General features: G+C 38.1%; 1 protein-coding gene across 8 annotated transcripts in view; it reads right to left on the reverse strand.

The window, feature by feature from the left end:
- The window catches only part of NUMB (NUMB endocytic adaptor protein), a 144,660-nt gene extending 123,961 nt beyond the window's left edge, over positions 1–20,699 (reverse strand). For 6 of the 8 annotated variants that reach the window (XM_089906203.1, XM_089906202.1, XM_089906200.1 and 3 more), the window contains exon 1: positions 20,587–20,697. The gene's annotated coding sequence lies outside the window, so the exon portion shown is untranslated. Of the gene's footprint in view, positions 1–20,586 lie in introns of all 8 variants that reach the window. The other 2 variants (XM_022576622.2, XM_022576621.2) reach the window with 2 other exon arrangements.
- Between the last annotated feature and the right edge of the window lie 223 nt (positions 20,700–20,922).

Genomic DNA, 20,922 nt, shown 5'->3' on the forward strand with positions numbered 1-20,922 from the left:
ACTGAATGGATGCAAAAACAAGGCCCATATATATGCTGTCTACAAGAGACCCATATCAGACCTAGGGACACATACAGACTGAAAGTGAGGGGATGGAAAAAGATATTCCACGCAAATGGAAATCAAAAGAAAGCTAGAGTAGCAATATTCATATGAGATAAAATAGACTTTAAAATGAAGAACGCTACAAGAGACAAGGAAGGACACTAGATAATGATCAAGGGATCAATCCAAGAAGAAGATATAACAATTATAAATATATATGCACCCAACACAGGAGAACCTCAATACGTAAGGCAACTGCTAACAACTATAAAAGAGGAAATCGACAGTAACACAATAATAGGGGGGGAGTTTAACACCTCACTTACACCAACGGACAGATCATCCAGACAGAAAATTAATAAGGAAACACAAGCTCTAATGACACAATAGACCAGATAGATTTAATTGATATTTATAGAACATTCCATCCAAAAACAGCAGATTACACTTTCTTCTCAAGTGCACTTGGAACATTCTCTAGGACTGATCACATCTTGGGTCACAAATCAAGCCTTGGTAAATTTAAGAAATGTGAAATCATATCAAGCATCTTTTCTGACCACAACACTATGAGATTAGAAATCAATTACAGGGAAAAAAACGTAAAAAACACAAACACACAGAGGCTAAACAATATTTTACTACATAACCAAGACATCACTGAAGAAATCAAAGAGGAAATCAAAAAATACCTAGAGACTAATGACAACGAAAACATGACGATCCAAAACCTATACGATGCACCAAAAGCAGTTCTAAGAGGGAAGTTTATAGCAATACAAGCCTACCTCAAGAAACAAGAAAAATCTCAAACAATCTAACCATACACCTAAAGGAACTAGAGAAAGAACAATAAACAAAACCCAAAGTTAGCAGGAGGAAAGAAATCATAAAGATCAGAGCAGAAATAAATGTAATAAAAACAAAGAAACCAATAGCAAAGATCAATAAAACTAAAAGCTGGTTTTTTGACAAGATAACCAAAACTAATAAACCATTAACCAGAGTCATCAAGAAAAACAGGGAGAGGACTCAATCAATAAAACTAGAAATGAAAAAGGAGAAGTTACAACAGACACAGCAGAAATACAAAGCATCCTAAGAGACTACTACAAGCAACGCTATGCCAATAAAATGGACAACCTGGAAGAAATAGACAAATTCTTAGAAAGGTATAACCTTCCAAGACTGAACCAGGAAGAAACAGAAAATATGAACAGGCCAATCACAAGTAATGAAATTGAAACTGTGATTAAATATCTTCCAACAAACAAAAGTGCAGGACCAGAGGGATTCACGGGTGAATTCTATCAAATAAGTAGAGAAGAGTTAACACCCATCCTTCCCAAACCCTTCCAAAAAATTGCAGAGGAAGGAACACTCCCAAACTCATTCTACGAGGCCACCATCACTCTGATACCAAAACCAGACAAAGATACTGCAAAAAAAAAAAACATTACAAACCAATATCACTGATGAACATAGATGCAAAAATCCTCAACAAAATACTAGCAAACAGAATCCAACAACACATTAAAAGGATCATACACCATGATCAAGTGGGATTTATCCCAGGGATGCAAGGATTCTTCAATATACGCAAATCAACCAATGTGATACACCATATTAACAAACTGAAGAATAAAAACCATATGATCATCTCAATAGATGCAGAAAAAGCTTTTGACAAAATTCAACACCCATTTATGATAAAAACTCTCCAAAGAGTGGGCATAGAGGGAACCTACCTCAACATAATAAAGGCCATATATGACAAACCCACAGCAAACATCATTCTCAATGGTGAAAAACTGAAAGCATTTCCTCTAAGATCAGGAACAAGACAAGGTTGTCCACTCTCACCACTATCATTCAACATAGTTTTGGAAGTCCTAGCCACGGCAATCAGAGAAGAAAGAGAAATAAAAGGAATACAAATTGGAAAAGAAGAAGCAAAACTATCACTGTTTGCAGATGACATGATACTATACATAGAGACTCCTAAAGATGCCACCAGAAAACTACTAGAGCTAATCAATGAATTTGGTAAAGTTGCAGGTTACAAAATTAATGCACAGAAATCTCTTGCATTCCTATACACTAATGATGAAAAATCTGAAACAGAAATTAAGGAAACACTCCTATTTACCATTGCAACAAAAAGAATAAAATACCTAGGAATAAACCTACCTAGGGAGACAAAAGACCTATATTCAGAAAACTATAAGATACTGATGAAAGAAATAAAAGATGACACAAATAGATGGAGAGATATACCATGTTCTTGGATTGGAAGAACCAATACGGTGAAAATGACTATACTACACAAAGCAATCTACAGATTCAATGCAAATTACCAATGGCTTTTTTTTTTTTTTTTTTTGCAGTACGCGGGCATCTCACTGTTGTGGCCTCTCCCGTTGCGGAGCACAGGCTCCGGACGCGCAGGCTCAGCGGCCATGGCTCACGGGCCCAGCCACTCCGTGGCATGTGGGATCTTCCCGGACCGGGGCACAAACCTGTGTCCCCTGCATCGGCAGGTGGACTCTCAATCACTGCGCCACCAGGGAAGCCCCCAATGGCATTTTTTAAAAAACTAGAACCAAAAAATCTTAAAATTTGCATGGAGACACAAAAGACCCCGAATAGCCAAAGCAGTCTTGAGGGAAAAAAAAGGAGCTGGATGAATCAGAGTCCCTGACTTCAGACTATACTACAAAGTTACAGTAATCAAGACAATATGGTACTGGCACAAAAAGAGAAATATAGATCAATGGAACAGGACAGAAAGCCCAGAGACAAACCCATGCACATATGGTCACCTTATCTTTGATAAAGGAGGCAAGAATATACAATGGAGAAAAGACAGCCTCTTCAATAAGTGGTGCTGGGAAAACTGGACAGCTACATGTAAAAGAATGAAATTAGAACACTCCCTAACACCATACACAAACATAAACTCAAAATGGATTAAAGACCTAAATGTAAGGCCAGACACTATCAAACTCTTAGAGGAAAGCATAGGCAGAACACTCTATGACATAAATCACAGCAAGATCCTTTTGGACCCACCTCCTAGAGAAATGGAAATAAAAACAAAAATAAACAAATGGGACCTAATGAAACTTAAAAGCTTTTGCACAGCAAAGGAAACCATAAACAAGATGAAAAGACAACCCTCAGAACGGGAGAAAATATTTGCAAATGAAGCAACTGACAAAGGAATTATCTCCAAAATTTACAAGCAGCTCATGCAGCTCAATACCAAAAAGCAAACAACCCAATCCAAAAATCGGCAGAAGACCTAAATAGACATTTCTCCAAAGAAGATATACAGACTGCCAACAAACACATGAAAGAATGCTCAACATCATTCATCATTAGAGAAATGCAAATCAAAACTACAATGCGGGCTTCCCTGGTGGCGCAGTGGTTGAGAGTCCGCCTGCCGATGCAGGGGACTCGGGTTCGTGCCCTGGTCCAGGAGGATCCCACATGCCGCGGAGCAGCTGGACCTGTGACCCATGGCCGCTGAGCCTGCGCGTCTGGAGCCTGTGCTCCGCAGTGGGAGAGGCCACAACAGTGAGAGGCCCGCATAACGCAAAAAAAAAAAAAACAAAAAAACTACAATGCGATATCATCTCACACTGGTCAGAACGGCCATCATCAAAAAATCTACAAACAATAAATGCTGGAGACGGTGTGGAGAAAAGGAAACCCTCTTGCACTGTTGGTGGGAATGTATATTGATATAGCCACTATGGAGAACAGTATGGAGGTTCCTTAAAAAACTAAAAATAGAACTACCATACGACCCAGCAATCCCACTACTGGGCATATACCCTAAGAAACCCATAATTCAAAAAAAGTCATGTACCTCAATGTTCACTGCAGCTCTATTTACAATAGCTAGGACATGGAAGCAACCTAAGTGTTCATCTACAGATGAATGGATAAAGAAGATTTGGCACATATATACAATGGAATATTACTCAGCCATAAAAAGGAAATGAAACTGAGTTATTTGTAGTGAGGTGGATAGACCTAGAGTCTGTCATGCAGAGTGAAGTAAGTCAGAAAGAGAAAAACAAATACCGTATGTTAACACATATATGTGGAATCTAAAAAACCAAAACAAAAAAATGGTCATGAAGAACCTAGTGCAAGACGGGAATAAAGATGCAGACCTACTAGAGAATGGACTTGAGGACACGGGGAGGGGGAAGGGTAAGCTGGGACAAAGTGAGAGAGTGTATGTGCACATATACACTACCAAACATAAAATAGATAGCTAGTGGGAAGCAGTCACATAGCACAGGGAGATCAGCTCGGTGCTTTGTGACCACCTAGAAGGGTGGGATTGGGAGGGTGGGGGGGGAGTGAGATGCAAGAGGGAAGAGATATGGGGATATATGTATAACTGATTCACTTTGTTATAAAGCAGAAACTAACACACCATTGTAAAGCAATTATACTCCAATAAAAACGTTAAAAAAAAAAAAAAAAAAGGACACATGCATCCCAATATTCATTGCAGCACTATTTACAATAGCCAGGTCATGGAAGCAACCTAAATGCCCATCGACAGACGAATGGATAAAGAACATGTGGTACATATATACAGTGGAATATTACTCAGCCATAAAAAGGAACGAAATTGGGTCTTTTGTAGAGATGTGGATGGATCTAGAGACTGTCATACAGAGTGAAGTAGGTCAGAAAGAGAAAAACAAATATTGTATATTAATGCATATATGTGGAACCCAGAAAAATGGTACAGATGAACTGGTTTGCAAGGCAGAAATAGAGACACAGATGTAGAGAACAAACGTATGGAGACAAAGTGGAGAAAGTGGCGGGGGTGTGGTGGTGGTGAGATGAACTGGGAGATTAGGATTGACATATATACACTAATATGTATAAAATAGACAACTAATAAGAACCTGCTGTATAAAAAAATAAAATTAAATTTAAAAATTTAAAAAAAACATACAAATAACAGAAGTATACATACTAGAAGGAATAAATCACTATACATAAAATATCCTACAGGAATTATCAGGACAAAAGATAAGTTTTGGCAGGGATAAAAACATCTAGGGGGTATTCCCTGGTGGTCCAGTGGTTAGGACCCCATGCTTTCACTGCTGAGGGCAAGGGGTTAATCCCTGGTTGGGGAAGTAAGATCCCAAAAGCTAACAACAGCAACCAAAAAAAAAAATCTAGGGAGGGAGTAGTGTTTAAACCAGGTAGAAGCATAGAAACTAGGATGAGAGGACCTGGGTTACAATACCAAGCTCACCAATTCACTCATTCATCTTACATTTATTGAACAGTAACTTTGTTCTAAGCCTTGGGATAAAGAACTGAGTAAGTCTTGTCCTGTAAGTAGTTTCATTTATTCAGAGAAACAAACACAAAACACTGTAAGTGTACTTAAACTCTTTAAAGGGAGCTAGAGAACACAGAGTAAAAAAAAAAAAAACCAAAAGCTTCCTGGTAAAGCTAATTTTTAAGCTCAGTCTAGAAAAATAATCATTCCTAACACTGAATTATTAAATGATCAAACTTTGCCACTAAAATATTTACTCTAAAAGGATATCTATTTATCTTACCTGAAAACTATTTTTGGAACCACCCTATATGAAAAATTAAACCTCGTCCTTTGCTCTACTGAACAGTGGTTAAGTGGGATGGCTCTAGAGCCAGATTTTGCTCAGGTTTGAGTCACATGCCCTTTACTAATGTGGATATTTGAGCTTCAGATTCCTCGGCTGTCAAATGAGGGTAACAACAGTTCCTACTTTATGAACTTGCTATGAGGATTAAATGAGTTAATACATGTAAAGGATTTAGAGCAGTACTTGGCACACAGGAAAAGGTCAATCACTCTTTGCTATTACTATTACATTTACCAGACCTTAATTAAACTCCTCTTATGTACCAAATAGTATGCAGTGTGTGATACAAGAAAAATCAAGGTAAACTGATCTCCAATTTTCAGTCTAAATTTTATTAAAAGTCTCTTAACAAAGATTTATTTCCTGTGATATCAAGTATTGAAAATAGAAGGCAGCATGACCAATCTAAAACCAATCTAAAGCTTATCAGGTCCAGTTATAAGCCAGGGGGATCTAGCCTAGTTTTATTAGATGCAAGCAGGGTCTAATAAACTAGGATGAGGCAAGTGAGGTGCCCTAGCACAAAATTTAAGGTGGCACTCACTCTCAGGGTCATGCAAGTGGCTCACCCATGAAGCTACTACCCATTCATTTATTCAACAAGTATTGGATGAACAGGCCCATTCCTTGTCCTCAGGGAGGTAGCAGCGCAGTGAAGATAAATAATTGCAATTTAGTTTGAGAGTTGCTATAATAAAGGTACATGCTAGATACAGAGGTATCGTAGAAGAGGAAGTGGTTAAATTGACTTGGGTAAGCCAGGAAGCAATTCAGAGAAGTGATTTAGCTGGAGCTTAAATAATTTATCATAGTGCCCCCAAGAGGCTAAAGGTGGGCAGCAAATAGCATTCTAAGCAAGGGGAATAGTTAGCAAAAGCTCAAAGGCAGAATTTACTGAAGGAACTACAAGGAATATGGTGAGAATAATCTAAAAGGAAGCAGTGGGCTGTAAAACTGAAGTGGTAGCTAGAAAGCAGATAAAGTTTAGGCCCATAAGGTAGGGCTCCTTAAACACCACATTTAGGAATTTATTTCACAAGTAGTAGGGTTTACTTATGAGTGGTAAATCAGACCTGTGACTTAGGATAATTCGGGTTATTTTCTGTTTTCTGACTGTTCTGGACTAGAACAGTGACCTCCAAACTTTTTTGATCCTGTACCCCATTACCAAAAATTTTGAGCATATCCCTCAATGTGTGTGTATGTATACTACATCTAGACATTACTATAGTCACATACTAAACACATAAGTAGAAAATGTTTAAAGGATGAGATGATAAATATAATGATATAAATATAATAACAGTCAAAAAGTGGAAGCAATCCAAACATCTATCAACTGATGAATGAATTTTTTAAATGTGCTATATCCATACAATGGAATACTATTCAACAATGAAAAGGGACGATGCTGCTTGATACATGCTACAATATGGATAAACCTCAAAATCATTAAGTGAAAAAGGCCAGACACAAGACCACATATTGATGTGTGTATGATTCTATTTATATGAAATCTCCAGAAAAAGCAAATTTGTAGAAATGGAAAGTAGATCACTGACTACCTGAGGCTGGAGGTAGGAACAAGAATTGACTGTAAATGGGCACAAGGAATTTGGTGCGGGGGAAGGGGGGGTAATGAAAATATTCTAAAACTGAATTTTGGAGATGGTCATATAACTTTGTAAGTTTACTAAAAGTCACTGATCTGTACACTTATAACAAGTGAATTTTGTGGTATATAAATTACAGACATACCTTGGAGATATTGCAGGTTCAGTTCTAGACCACTGCAATAAAGCAAATATCACAATAAAGGCATACAAATTTTTTGGTTTCCTAGTGCAGATAAAAGTTATGTTTATTATATGTAGAACAAATGAACAAACAACAAAACAGAAACAGAGTTACAGACAGAGAGAATAGGTGGTTGCCCGAGGGGAGGGGATGGGGAGGAAAGAAATAAGCGAGGGAGATTAAGAAGTCTAAACTTCCAGTTGCAAAATAAATGAATCACGGGTATGAAATGTACAGTGTGGGGAACACAGTCAATAACTTTGCATGGTGACATATTGTAACTAGACTTGTCATTGTGATCATTTTGAAATGTACAGAAATATCAAATCAACATGTTGTATAACAGGAACTAACATAGTGTTGTAGGTCATCAAAAACAAATAAAACTCATAGGAAAAAAGAATCAGATTTGTGGTTACCAGAGGCAGGAGGGTATAGGGAGGGGGAATTACATGAAGGCACTCAAAAGGTACAAACTTCCAGTTATAAGTACTAGGGATGTAATGTACAACATGATAAATATAATGAACACTGCTGTGTGTCATAAATGAAGGTTGTTAAGAGAGTAAATCCTAAGCGTTCTCATCACAAGGAAAAACTTTTTCCTATTTCTTTAATTTTGTATATATATATGAGATGATGGATAAGTTTCACAAAACTTTCTGTGATTATCATTTCATGTTATAGATGAGTCAAATCACTATGCTGTATACCTTAAACTTATATAGTGCTGTATGTAAATTATGTCTCAATAAAACTGGAAAAAAGTTATTTTTTCACTATACTGTAGTCTAAATATTTAGAGTGTACAATAGCATTATGTCTAAGAAAACAATGTACATACCTTAATTTAAAAATACTATATTGCTAAAAAATGTTGAACATCACCACCAATGCAACCAAAGAACCAACATGATGATGTTTCCTCCCACTGTGAAAAGAGGAACCAAGGAGAGTTACTTGGAAGCAGAGAGATGGAGAAACCAATCTAGTTTCCAGCCATCGTGTTAGAACCGAGCACTCCCTTCCCTGTAGTAAGAACTGTAAGAAATCAGGAATTGAAGAGCCCTTGATTATCGAGAAGGTCAATGATAAATTGAGAGGATGTACTGGGTGGAAGTTTGGACTATATGTTTATTTTTTTCTTAATCCTTTACACAGTTGAGATTGTCAATTTCCAGACATATCCATTCACATTTTCAACATTATAAAAGAATTCAGTGAGGTCCTTACTCTCTGGGTAGGGAGTTTTGCTAAATCACTATTCTCACATGAAAGCATCTGCTCTGTTAATGATGCACATGGATTTTAGGTTCCTTAGAAGAAAGAACCCTTCCCAGCAAGTGGGGCCTGTGGGTAGCTGGAGGCATCCATCAACCTTATGACTGCCCATTACATGAAAGTGGACCAAGCCATGATCATCTTCCAACATAAAGATTTCAAGTGAAAACGTTAAGTGTTTTTGCAACATTACTCTTGGAAGGACTTTCTTTCCAAAAATCTCTTTATGAAAAGAAATGTTATTAAGGGTTTTTGTTTTGTCTTGTTTTTAAAATAAATATTGCCCAAAATAGCCAAGCTGGACAACCTTGCCCTTCGTTAACACTGCAGTATATTTGCATTCGTCCGTCCTGACCCCAGAGCAACTGGTTCAGAAAAAAATGGGGTTACTCAACCTTACCTCACTTTGGTACAACTGCAACAAATTCCCCTACAGAAGATTAAAAATTTAGGTTGGGACAATGGCCATCAACATTTAAGTTCCAATAGGTATGCAGTTTTGCCCTGTCCAAAGCAGCCTGACTCTGATAGGATGGCTGAGTGATGTTCCTAAGGGCAGGAGATGGGCCCTGAGTTATTTAAGGATCCTATTACCCCACCTGGGGAAACAGACATGAGACAGAGCAAAAAGCATGTGTAGGTGGAGAGAATGATCTGGTGAAGTATGAAGCCAATCTTTGAGTTTCCTGATTTCCCATCATGTCACTGGGCCCTCTGGAACCAATCCAGTAGTGTAAAAAAAAGAATCAGCACCCACTGCAAGACCTGGTTCTAAGATGTTAGGTCCAGAAACATCACTAGTATTTGGTCTTTGTCAACTTACTTGGGTGACAGAATGAACTTTCATTAACCACTCTCCAGAAAGCGTGAAACTTTATTTTCCTTCTTATTTGAGTAAAAGAATTATTCAGGAAGATCTATTACCTTGTTAAGGATTCTGGACATCAGTGGATTTCATGTCATTTAAAAAAAATTCTGAAATATTTGTTTTTCAACAGTGTCGTGTATTTTAACATCATACTGTGCATTTAAAAAATGAAAAACAAATCATGTAAAAACAATACTATATTGCTAAAAAATGTTAAATATCACCTGGTCCTTCAGTGAGTCATAAACTTTTGCAACAGTAACACCAAAGATCACTGATCACAGAACACCATAACAAATATAATGAAAATGAAAATATCTGCAATATTGTGAGAATTACCACAATGTGACACAGAGACATGAGGTGAGCAAATGCTGTTGGGAAAAATAGCGCCAACAGACTTGCTCCATGCAGGGCTGCCACAAACCTTCAATCTGTAAAAAAATGCAGTATCTGTGAAGTACAACAAAGCAAAGTGCAATAAAATGAGGTATGCCTGTACTGTCAATAAATCTACCTAAAAATAAGAAATAAATATAATTAAAAATTTTTAATGCAGATATCTATGCAAAGCAAGTTCCTAATAGACTAGAACACAAAGCTGGCAGTAAAAAGGCTGGTTGGGGGCCTATTTGACAGTTGAAAGACATCAATGACACCTAAATGCAAGACAATGACAGTGAGAATGCAAAGAAAAAGACTTGCTTAAAGTTAAAATGCAGAGTAAGACTATTAAATTATTCACATCACAAAATCATCCTGAGATTCCATGTTTAGCAGGTCCATATTACACTGATAAAATAAATGACAATATTCTTATTAATCTTAAAATTCCAAAGACCAGACCCAATCAATACTATCTCAGTTTTGCTCTGGCAAAAAGAGTTAATTTCAATACAGTACCCCAAGCTCTGGGAAATTCCTTCTTATGGCACTGTCATCACTTTACAGACTTAATTTGCAAGCTGCTCAAGCCTCTAAAAGTTCTCCTCTACTTTTTCTTAATCAACATGTCACGAATTGGGTAAAATGCAATTGCTGAAAATGGTGCAGTTTTATGATATGAATAACCAGGTTTTTCTTATATAGTTAATGGACTCAGAAAATAACACATTTTTCATTCAATCATATTTTTCTGTGAAACAGTTCTTAATAAACATTAACTAGTATTAACATATTCAAAAGGATGAGATATAATGTGAAGAAATATAAATATCCAAATATCCCGTTAGGGCTTCCCTGGTGGCGCAGTAGTTGAGAGTCTGCCTGCCGATGTAGGGGACACGGGTTCGTACCCCAGTCCGGGAAGATCCCACATGCCGCAGAGCGGCTGGGCCCGTGAGCCATGGCCACTGAGCCTGCGCGTCCGGAGCCTGTGCTCCGCAATGGGAGAGGCCACAACAGTGAGAGGCCCGCGTACCGGAAAAAAAAAAAAGAAAAAAAATCCCGTTAATCTTTAATTCATCCTTCGCTGCTCATTCTAACCCTGGTTTTAATGAGCACTGAGTTTTCTAATTTACCTTTAACCACTGCCAGAACTGGACTTTCCTGATGTTTATCGTTTTAAGACTCTCCAGAGATTCAAAGATATCAAAATTCTCAAAGGCTCCCTTTTCTAAAGATTAAATTATCCCAACGGGAGAGGGAGCTCTGTATTCCTTCTACTGTAGTCAGAAAAGGCTCTTAGGATTCACCTTTCCTGTAAATTTAAATGGTTCTCTGTGAGTCGGAGTTAATAGATAAGTTTTCTCTTCCATAGCTAGAAGATAAAAGAAAAACATCTGTGCAAAGTATCTCTAATGTTAATGTTTACTGATTAACATACAATCTGTGCCCTTATAAACAGAGGCTCATGTCATGAAGTTTTTACTGTCAATCCTCTGACACAAGACTGTTCAATCAGTCAAAGTAACTTGGAGTTAGTAAACTTCCAAATTCTCTCAGAAGCTAACATTTTTTAAGTATTATGATCAGGTTAAAACCAAGACAAATTTATATCTCTACTGATATAATATAAAAATGGCAGTCATTATGAATGATTAAGCTCTTGTAATATGCAGAAATGGGCTTCCCTGGTGGCGCAGTTGTTAAGAATCCACCTGCCAATGCAGGGGACACGGGTTCAATCCCTGGTCCAGGAAGCTCCCACATGCCACGGAACAACTAAGCCTGTGTGCCACAAATACTGAGCCCGCGCTCTAGAGCTCACGAGCCACAACTACTGAGCCCATGTGCCACAACTACTGAAGCCCTTGCGCCTAGAGCCCATGGCTCCACAAGAGAAGCCATGGCAATGAGAAGCCTGCGCACCTCAACAAAGAGTAGCCCCCACTCGCTGCAACTAAAAAGAAAGCTGCACGCAGCAACAAAGACCCAACACAGCCAAAAATAATTTAATTAATTTTAAAAAAACACCACCTTTAAAAAATAATAATATGTAGAACTTCTAATTTACTGAATTGATAAAAAAGAAAAGTTAGTATTGCACATAATGTGAAGCATCACCATATGCATCAAAAGGCAAGACCTCCTTGGCAAAAGTAGAAAATAGCCTAGCCTCCATTAAACATTGTAAATAGTTAAGCATAAAAAAATAATGTCCTGCTACATAAAAGAATAAAATTAGCACACTCCCTAACACCATACACAAAAATAAACTCAAAATGGATTAAAGACCTAAATGTAAGGCCAGACACTATCAAACTCTTAGAGGAGAACATAGGCAGAACACGCTATGACATAAATTACAGCAAGATCCTAGAGAAAAGGAAGTAAAAACAAAAGTAAACAAATGGGACCTAATGAAACCTGTAAGCTTCTGCACAGCAAAGGAAACCATAAACAAGACAAAAAGACAACCCTCAGAATGGGAGAAAATATTTGCAAACAAAGCAACTGACAAAGGATTAATCTCCAAAATATACAAGCAGCTCATGCAGCTCAATATCAAAAAGCAAACAACCCAATCCAAAAATGGGCAGAAGATCTAAACAGACATTTCTCCAAATAAGATATACAGATTGCCAACAAACACATGAAAGGATGCTCAACATCACTAATCATCAGAGAAATGCAAATCAAAACTACAATGAGGCACCACCTCACACCAGTCAGAATGGCCATCATCAAAAAATCTACAAACAATAAATGCTGGAGAGGGTGTGGAGAAAAGGGAACCCTCTTGCACTGTTGGTGGGAATGTAAATTGATACAGCCACTTTGGAGAAAGTATGGAGGTTCCTTAAAAAACTAAAAATAGAACTACCATATGACCCAGCAATCCCACTACTGGGCATATACCCTGAGAAAACCGTAATTCAAAGAGAGTCATGTTCCACAGTGTTCACTGCAGCACTGTTTACAGTAGCCAGGACATGGAAGCAACCTAAGTGTCCATCAACAGATGAATGGATACAGAAGATGTGGCACATATATACAATGGAATATTACTCAGCCATAAAAAGAAACAAAATTGAGTTATTTGTAGTGGGGTGGATGGACCTAGAGTCTGTCATACAGAGTAAGGTAAGTCAGAAAGAGAAAAACAAATACCGTATGCTAACACATATATATGGAATCTAAAAGAAAAAAAATGACTCTGAAGAACCTAGGGGGAAGACAGGAATAAAGATGCAGATGTAGATAATGGACTTGAGGACATGGGGAGAGGGAATGGTAAGCTGGGATGAAGTGAAAGTGACATGGACATATATACACTACCAAATGTAAAACAGCTAGTGGGAAGCAGCCGCATAGCACAGGGAGATAAGCTTGGTGCTTTGTGTCCGCCTAGAGGGCTGGTATAGGGAAGGTAAGAGGGAGACTCAAGAGGGAGGAGAAATGCAGATATATGTATATGTATATGTATAGCTGATTCACTTTGTTATACAGCAGAAACTAACACACCATTGTAAAGCAATTATACTGCAATAAAGATGCTAAAAAAAGTTATTATGAAAAAAAAAAAAAAAGAATGTCCTGGGGGCTTTCCTGGTGGCGCAGTGGTTGGGAGTCTGCCTGCCAATTCAGGGGACAAGGGTTCAAGCCCTGGTCTGGGAAGATCCCACATGCCGTGGAGCAACTAAGCCCATGTGCCACAACTACTGAGCCTGTGCTCTAGAGCCCGCAAGCCACAACTACTGAGCCCATGTGCCAAAACTACTGATGCCTGCGTGCCTAGAGCCTGCACTCCGCAACAAGAGAAGCCACCACAATGAGAAGCCCGTGCACCGCAACAAAGAGTAGCCCCTGCTCACCCCAACTAGAGAAAGCCCGCGTGCAGCAACAAAGACCCAACACAGCCAAAAATAAATAAATTTATTTAAAACAAAAATAATGTCCTATTCAATACTGTACTAGACATGCTAGCTAGAGAATTAAGCAAGAAAAAGAAATAGAAGGAATCCAAATTATAAAGCAGTAAAACTATCTCTATTCTCAGATATCTTGATTCTACATGTAGAAAACCCCAAAGAATACACACACACACACACACACACACGCATTAGAGCTAATAAATGAAATTAGCAAAATTTTCAGGGTACAATATCAATATACAAAATCAGTTGAGTTTCTGTATAAGGTTGACCCTTGAACAACACAGAGGTTAAGGGCACTACCCTCCATGCCATCGAAAATCCATGTAAAACTTTATAATCTGCCCTACATATCCGTTCCTCCCAGTCCGAGGTTCCACATCTATGGATTCAACCAATATTGGGTCTCACAGTATTATATGCATTTATTGAAAACAATCCATGTATAAATAGACCCTTGCAGTTCAAACCCATGTTCTTGTTTTTGTTTTTAATTGAAGTATAGTTAACTTACGCTTCAGGTATACATCAAAGTGATTCAGTCAAACCCATGTTGTTCAAGGGTCAACTATACTAGCAGTAAAATATCCAAAAAGGCAATTAAGAAAACAATGCCATTTATAATAGCATCCAAAAGAATAAAATACCTAGAAATAAGTTTAACTAAGACTTCTGTACTGAAAAAAACTACAAAGAACTGTTGAGAGAAATTAAAGACCTAAATAAATGGAAAGACATTCCATGCTCATGAACTGAAGAACTTAATATTGTTAAAATGGCAATACTGGGACTTCCTTGGTGGCGCAGTGGATAAGACTCTAAGCTCCCAACGCACAGGGCCCAGGTTCTATCCCTGGTCAGGGAACTAGATCCCACGTGCATGCCACAACTAAGAGTTCACATGCCACAACTAAGGAGCCCACATGCTGCAACTAAGGAGCCCGCCTGTCGCAACTAAGACCTGGTGCAACCAAATAAATAAATAATTTTTTTTAAAAATGGCAATACTACCCAAAGCAATCTACAAATTCAATGCAATCCCTCCCAAAATTCCAACAGCCTGTTTTTCAGAAATAGAAAAGCCAACCTTGAAATTCATATGGAATCTCAAGGGGTCCCAAACAGCCAAAACTATCTGGAAAAAGAAGAACAAAGTTAGGGGCTTCCCTTGTGGCACAGTGGTTGAGAGTCCGCCTGCCAATGCAGGGGACGCGGGTTTGTGCCCTTGTCGGGAGGATTCCACGTGCCGCGGAGCGGCTGGGCCTGTGAGCCATGGCTGCTGAGCCTGCGTGTCTGGAGCCTGTGCTCCGCAACAGGAGAGGCCACAGCAGTGAGAGGCCCGCGTACAGCAAAAAAAATATATAAAAAAGAACAAAGTTAGAAGACTCACACTTCCTCATTTCAAAACTTAACTACAAAGCTGCAGTAATCAAACAGTATGGTACTGACATAAGGATAGACATATAGATCAGTGGAAAAGAACTGAGAGTCCAGAAATAAATCCATATATCTATGGCCAATTGATTTTCAACAAGGATGCCAAGACCATTCAATGAGGGAAAGAACAGTCTCTTCAACAAATGGTGCTTGGTCAACTGGATAACCATATGCAAAAGAATGATGCTGAGCCCTTACCTCACGCCATATAAAAAAAATTAACTCAACCTTATACCCTATACAAACATTAACTTGAAATGGATCAAAGACTTAAATATAAGACCTAAAACTATAAAACTCTTAGAGGAAAACATTGGCGCAAAGCTTCATGACATTGGACTTGGGAATGAGTCCTTGTATATGACACCAAAATCAAAGGCAACAAAAGTAAAAATAGATAAATTAGACTACATCAAAATTAAAAACTTCTGCTCATCAAAGGGCACAATTGACAGAGTCAAAAGGCAACCTATAGGAAAAATTGTCTACAAATCTTATATCTGATAAGCAGTTAATATCCAGAGCTCCAACAATGCAACAACAAAGAAAACCAAACAACGTGATTAGAAAACAGGCAAAGGACTTGAATAGATATTCTCCACAGAAACTATATTTATATTTGTATAATGGCCCACGAGCACAGGAAAAGATGCTCAGATGGCTCAACATCACTAATCATTAGAAAAATACGAATCAAAAGCACAATGAGATACCACCTAGCACCCGTTAGAAAGGCTATTATTATTATTTTTTTTTTTTTCCAAGCTTTAATTCCAACTGGAGCTGGCTGCTCAGGGGAGATAAGACGACACAGAAGGAATCAATGCACACTTCCAGGAGTGATGGGGCCAAGGAGGCAAGCAACATTTACTGAATGTCTAGACTGTGCCAGGCCATCCTAACATTTAATACTGAATGATAGAAGGACAACTGTACCCTTCTAACAGATGAGGTTAACAAATGTGCTCCAGGTCACATGGGTATGAAGAGGTGGGCTCCCCACCAGCACTCACTCCAGTATATCTGATCAAAAGTCCATGCTTTTTGCATAGAAAGGCTATTACTGAAAAACAAACAGAAAATAACAAGTGTTGGTGAGGATATGGAGAAACTGGAACTCTTGTGCATTGTTGGTGAGAATGTAAAATGGTGCAGCCACTATGGAAATGGTATGGCAGTTCCTCAAAATTTAAACATAATTACCATAATTCCACTTTTGGGTATACACCCAAAAGAACTGAAAGCAGGGGCTCAAAGAGGTATTTGTACACCAGTATTCATAGCAGCATTATTCACAGTAGCCAAAAGGCGGAAGCAACCCAAGTGTCCATCAAAGGATAAATGGATAAACAAAATGTGGTATATACAATGGAATATTATTCAGCCTTAAAAATGAAGGAAATTCTGATACATGCTACAGCATGTATGATCCTTGAGGACATCATGCTAAGTGAAATAAGCCAGTCACAAAAAGATAAATAGTGTATGATTCCACTTACATGAAGTACCTAGAGTGGTCAAATTCATACACAGAAAGTTGAATGTTAGTTGCCAGGGGCTAGAGGGAGGGAGGGAATAGGGAGTTGTTTATTGGGTAGAACTTCAGTTTTGCAAGGTTTAGAGTTCTGGAGATTGGTTGCACAACAATGTGAACATACTTAATACTACTGAACTGTACACTTAAAAATGAGTAAGATGGGGACTTCCCTGGTGGCACAGTGGTTAAGAATCCACCTGCCAATGAAGGAGACATGGGTTCGAGCCCTGATCCGGGAAGATCCCACATGCCGCGGAGCAACTAAGCCCGTGGGCCACAACTACTGAGCCTGTGTGCCACAACTACGTAAGCCCACGCACCTACAGCCCGTGCTCCACAACAAGAGAAGCCACTGCAATGAGAAGACCGCACACTGCAATGAAGAGTCGCCCCTACTCACTGCAACTAGAGAAAGCCCACGTGCAGCAACAAAGAACTAATGCAACCAAAAGTAAATATAAAATAAAAAATAAATTTACAAAAAGAAATTATTAATATGGGGACTTCCCTAGCAATCCAGTGGTTAAGACTCCATGCTTCCAATTCAGGGGGCACAGACTTGAGCCCTGGTCAGGCAACGAAGATCCCACAGTCGCGCAGTGCAGCCAAAAAAAGAGATTAATATGGTCAAATTTTTTTTAAATACTTTATTTATTTATTTGGCTACATCAGGTGTTTAGTTGCGGCATGTGGGATCTTTCTTTTGCGGCACATGGGCTCTAGAGCACGCGGGCTTAGTTGCCCCATGGCATGCGGGATCTTAGTTCCCCACCCAGGGCTCGAACCCACGTCCCCTGCATTGGAAGGTGGATTCTTAACTACTGGACCACCAGGGAAGTCCCCAATATGGTCAATTTTATGCTAGGCCAATCAATTCCTTGCCACAGATTTTAAATACTTTTGTTAAACATTTCATATATAAAAGGTACCATACCTTTTAATAATGGGGCACACACAAGAAGAAAGTCACACAACTTCTGTTTTGCCAAAAACCTGAATAAGCATGAACTGAACGCCATTTGTTAGAAGTAAGAATCTCACCAAAAGATAATGGTAAGTAGGAGAACCACCGACCCCAAAGAAATATGTCTGCCTTCCACAATTATTCAAAATTCTTTTTGCGTTTTAAAAGAATATTTACACAGCCATTCATATTTACAAGAGAACCTCATCATTTACCTCCTTCCATGAATTGAATAAAGTACCACAGACTAAACACCACCATATTTGCAATTTCTATATGGTGTTTTAGGAGTTTCCATTGTCTTTTGTTTTAGCTTCAGTCAGAAAGCAGTATCTCACTTACTTAAGGGATTTTTATCCCCTCAGGCATTGGCCTTGTGGAAAGGAGGCAAGGCAAAGTATTCAGTAAACCTGAAGATGTTATCAGCAATTCACCTATTCAGACTACTTAAACGCAAAAGTGGGCTAAAAAAATGCTTAAAACAAAAAAGGCAGCAAGTTAGTTGCTTAAAGACTTTATATATGTTCGTACATATATGCATATATTTTGTTGTTGTATAAGATACACTATTTTATAATATCTGTAATCATTATTCCCAATCTAATTCTCCTGGAAACCATCTCATCTTGTTTTTAAATGCCAACAAAAACAGCTTTCCCAATTATTGTACCTTTTGAACTAAAATATATTATTTCACAAATTCAGTCAATTCTTATTATTCACAGTTGAGAGAAAAACGATTACCTCTATTGTCACAATAGCTGGTTCAGTCACTTTCCATTGTAAAGTATCTATCTACCTGTGAGTAGTGGGGAAATAGTAGTGAACCAACTCAACTGAATTAGGCTCATTATAACATAAATCAACTAGAAATGGGAAAGCATCTAGACAGCAAGAAAATGTTCTGGGTCTAAGAGATAACGAGACGCTTGCTCCCTAGAACTTATTTCCCAGCTATAGTGAATGGATCAACACCCTCATGTAACGCTCAGAAGATTATCTAAAAACATCCCGTTACATCCAGAAATTGAGTATTAGCTATATTCAAAATTGCCACAGATCTATATAATTTTATATAATTATATAAATGCAACAATTTATATAATTGGTAAGTGTGATCAATAAGACAACCAAATATTCTATAACTTTCCAAGTTTTACTGTCACACTGAAAAAATGTTTTCCTATTTAGCGGAAGTTTAGCAGGTAAAAAAAATCCTGAAAAAGATTACATAGTTTTTCTTAAAAGAAGCAGAGAGACAAACTTGATACATATGATGATAACACTGGCACTAATTTCTCAAATCTAAATACTGTATTGGAAATCACTTTCCCAAATAATTCTCAAATTATTAAAATAAACAAGGAAAAAAAAAACCCAAGTAAACTTTGAACAAAAATAACTAGCATTTTCTAAAAAACAACAAACCCGAACTACAAATCTTATTTTGCATCTTGTGTATAAATTTTTGTCTCTACTTTTGATTACAGCAGTATGCTGCTTTGTTGATATGCAAGAAAATTCAAAATCTATTTCACTTCTTCCTGTTTGGGCATCTTATTTTCAATATCATATTCTAGTAGACAAGAAGAGCACAAAAAATTCTTATTGGACTCATACACCATAATTTCCTGCAAATATCCCAGTTTTTCATTTATTATACCCATGTTTATATTCTTTATCTTAAAAGTAATACAAATTGTGGCAGATTATATCATCCAAAAATGGCTACAATGGCAGATTCCATCCCATATGCTCTTATAAATTGATGTTGATACTCTTCCCTTCAAGTGGTGGGGTCTATGTCCAGCCCCTCCTCTGAACCTGGGTGGACCTTTATGACTACCTCAACCAAAAAAGAGCAGAGTAACACTAGGTGACTTCCAAAGCTAAGTCAAATATGCCATGTGACTTCGCCTTGCTCTTTTGGGATACTCTCGCTTGGAACCCACCATGCTGTGAGGAAGCCAAGCAGCCAAAAAGAGAGGTCATCTGCAAGTGTTCTGGCCTACAGAGAGCATTAACCACCAGACACATGAGTGAGCAAGCCTTCAAATGATTCAAGGGTGGGAGGGAGACGCAAGAGAGAGGGGATATGGTGATATAAGTATACGTATAGCTGATTCACTTTGTTATATAGCAGAAACTAATACAACAATGTAAAGCAATTATACTCCAATTAAGATGTTAAAAGAAAAATGATTCTAGCTCCCAGCCATTGAGCCACCACCCTCCCTCCAGCAACCCCACCTCACACCACTTCTTAACAGAGACAAGCTGTCCCCACCAAGCGAGCCTTGCCCAAATTGTGGATTCATGAGCAAAATAAATGACTGATGTGTTTCAAACCACTAAGTTCCAGTGTTTTGTTATGCAACAATTGGTAACTAACGCAAGTTCATAAATACAATTTGGAAAAACATACAAAAAGAAAAACATTTTAATTACCCCAAGTTTCACCACTGATAACATTTTGACACATATTTTACAATCAAGAAAATGTTTTGCCCACCCACCTAGAATTCCAAATGCTTTGTTTTTAATAGGATAAAGGGTTAAATTCTTAAAGGCAGTCAACTGTTTGCATCTAACAAGAAATAGGAAGGAATCGTATTAGCACTCATTCTACTTTTCTTATCCTTCTTATCTCTTTCACTTACCTGTCCTCAGTGAGGTGTCTGAGGATGGCTGGCCCACCAATATTCCAATCTATGGATGTGGATCAAAATCTTGGGTTGCAACAGCAGCTGCACTGGCCTTCTTCCCTGGAAGTTGTTTAAGCCCCAAATCTGAAATTTTCAAGGAAAGAAAACGCTAAATATAGACATCTTTTTAAAATCACTTATAATTCCATCTCTAAAACTGAACGGGAGCTGTTAGAGTAGGTTAAAATTACATGGAAGTGAATGCACAGGTTTCGCTAAAATGGATTTGGGTAACATGGATTCAGTCCAACTCTACTTCTTAACAGCTATATGATCTTAGTGAAGGCACAA

Source organism: Delphinapterus leucas, chromosome 2 (genome assembly GCF_059928025.1).
Source record: "Delphinapterus leucas isolate spDelLeu-1000000601 "Yukka" chromosome 2, BTC_Dleu_Yukka2, whole genome shotgun sequence".
NCBI lineage: Eukaryota > Metazoa > Chordata > Mammalia > Artiodactyla > Monodontidae > Delphinapterus > Delphinapterus leucas.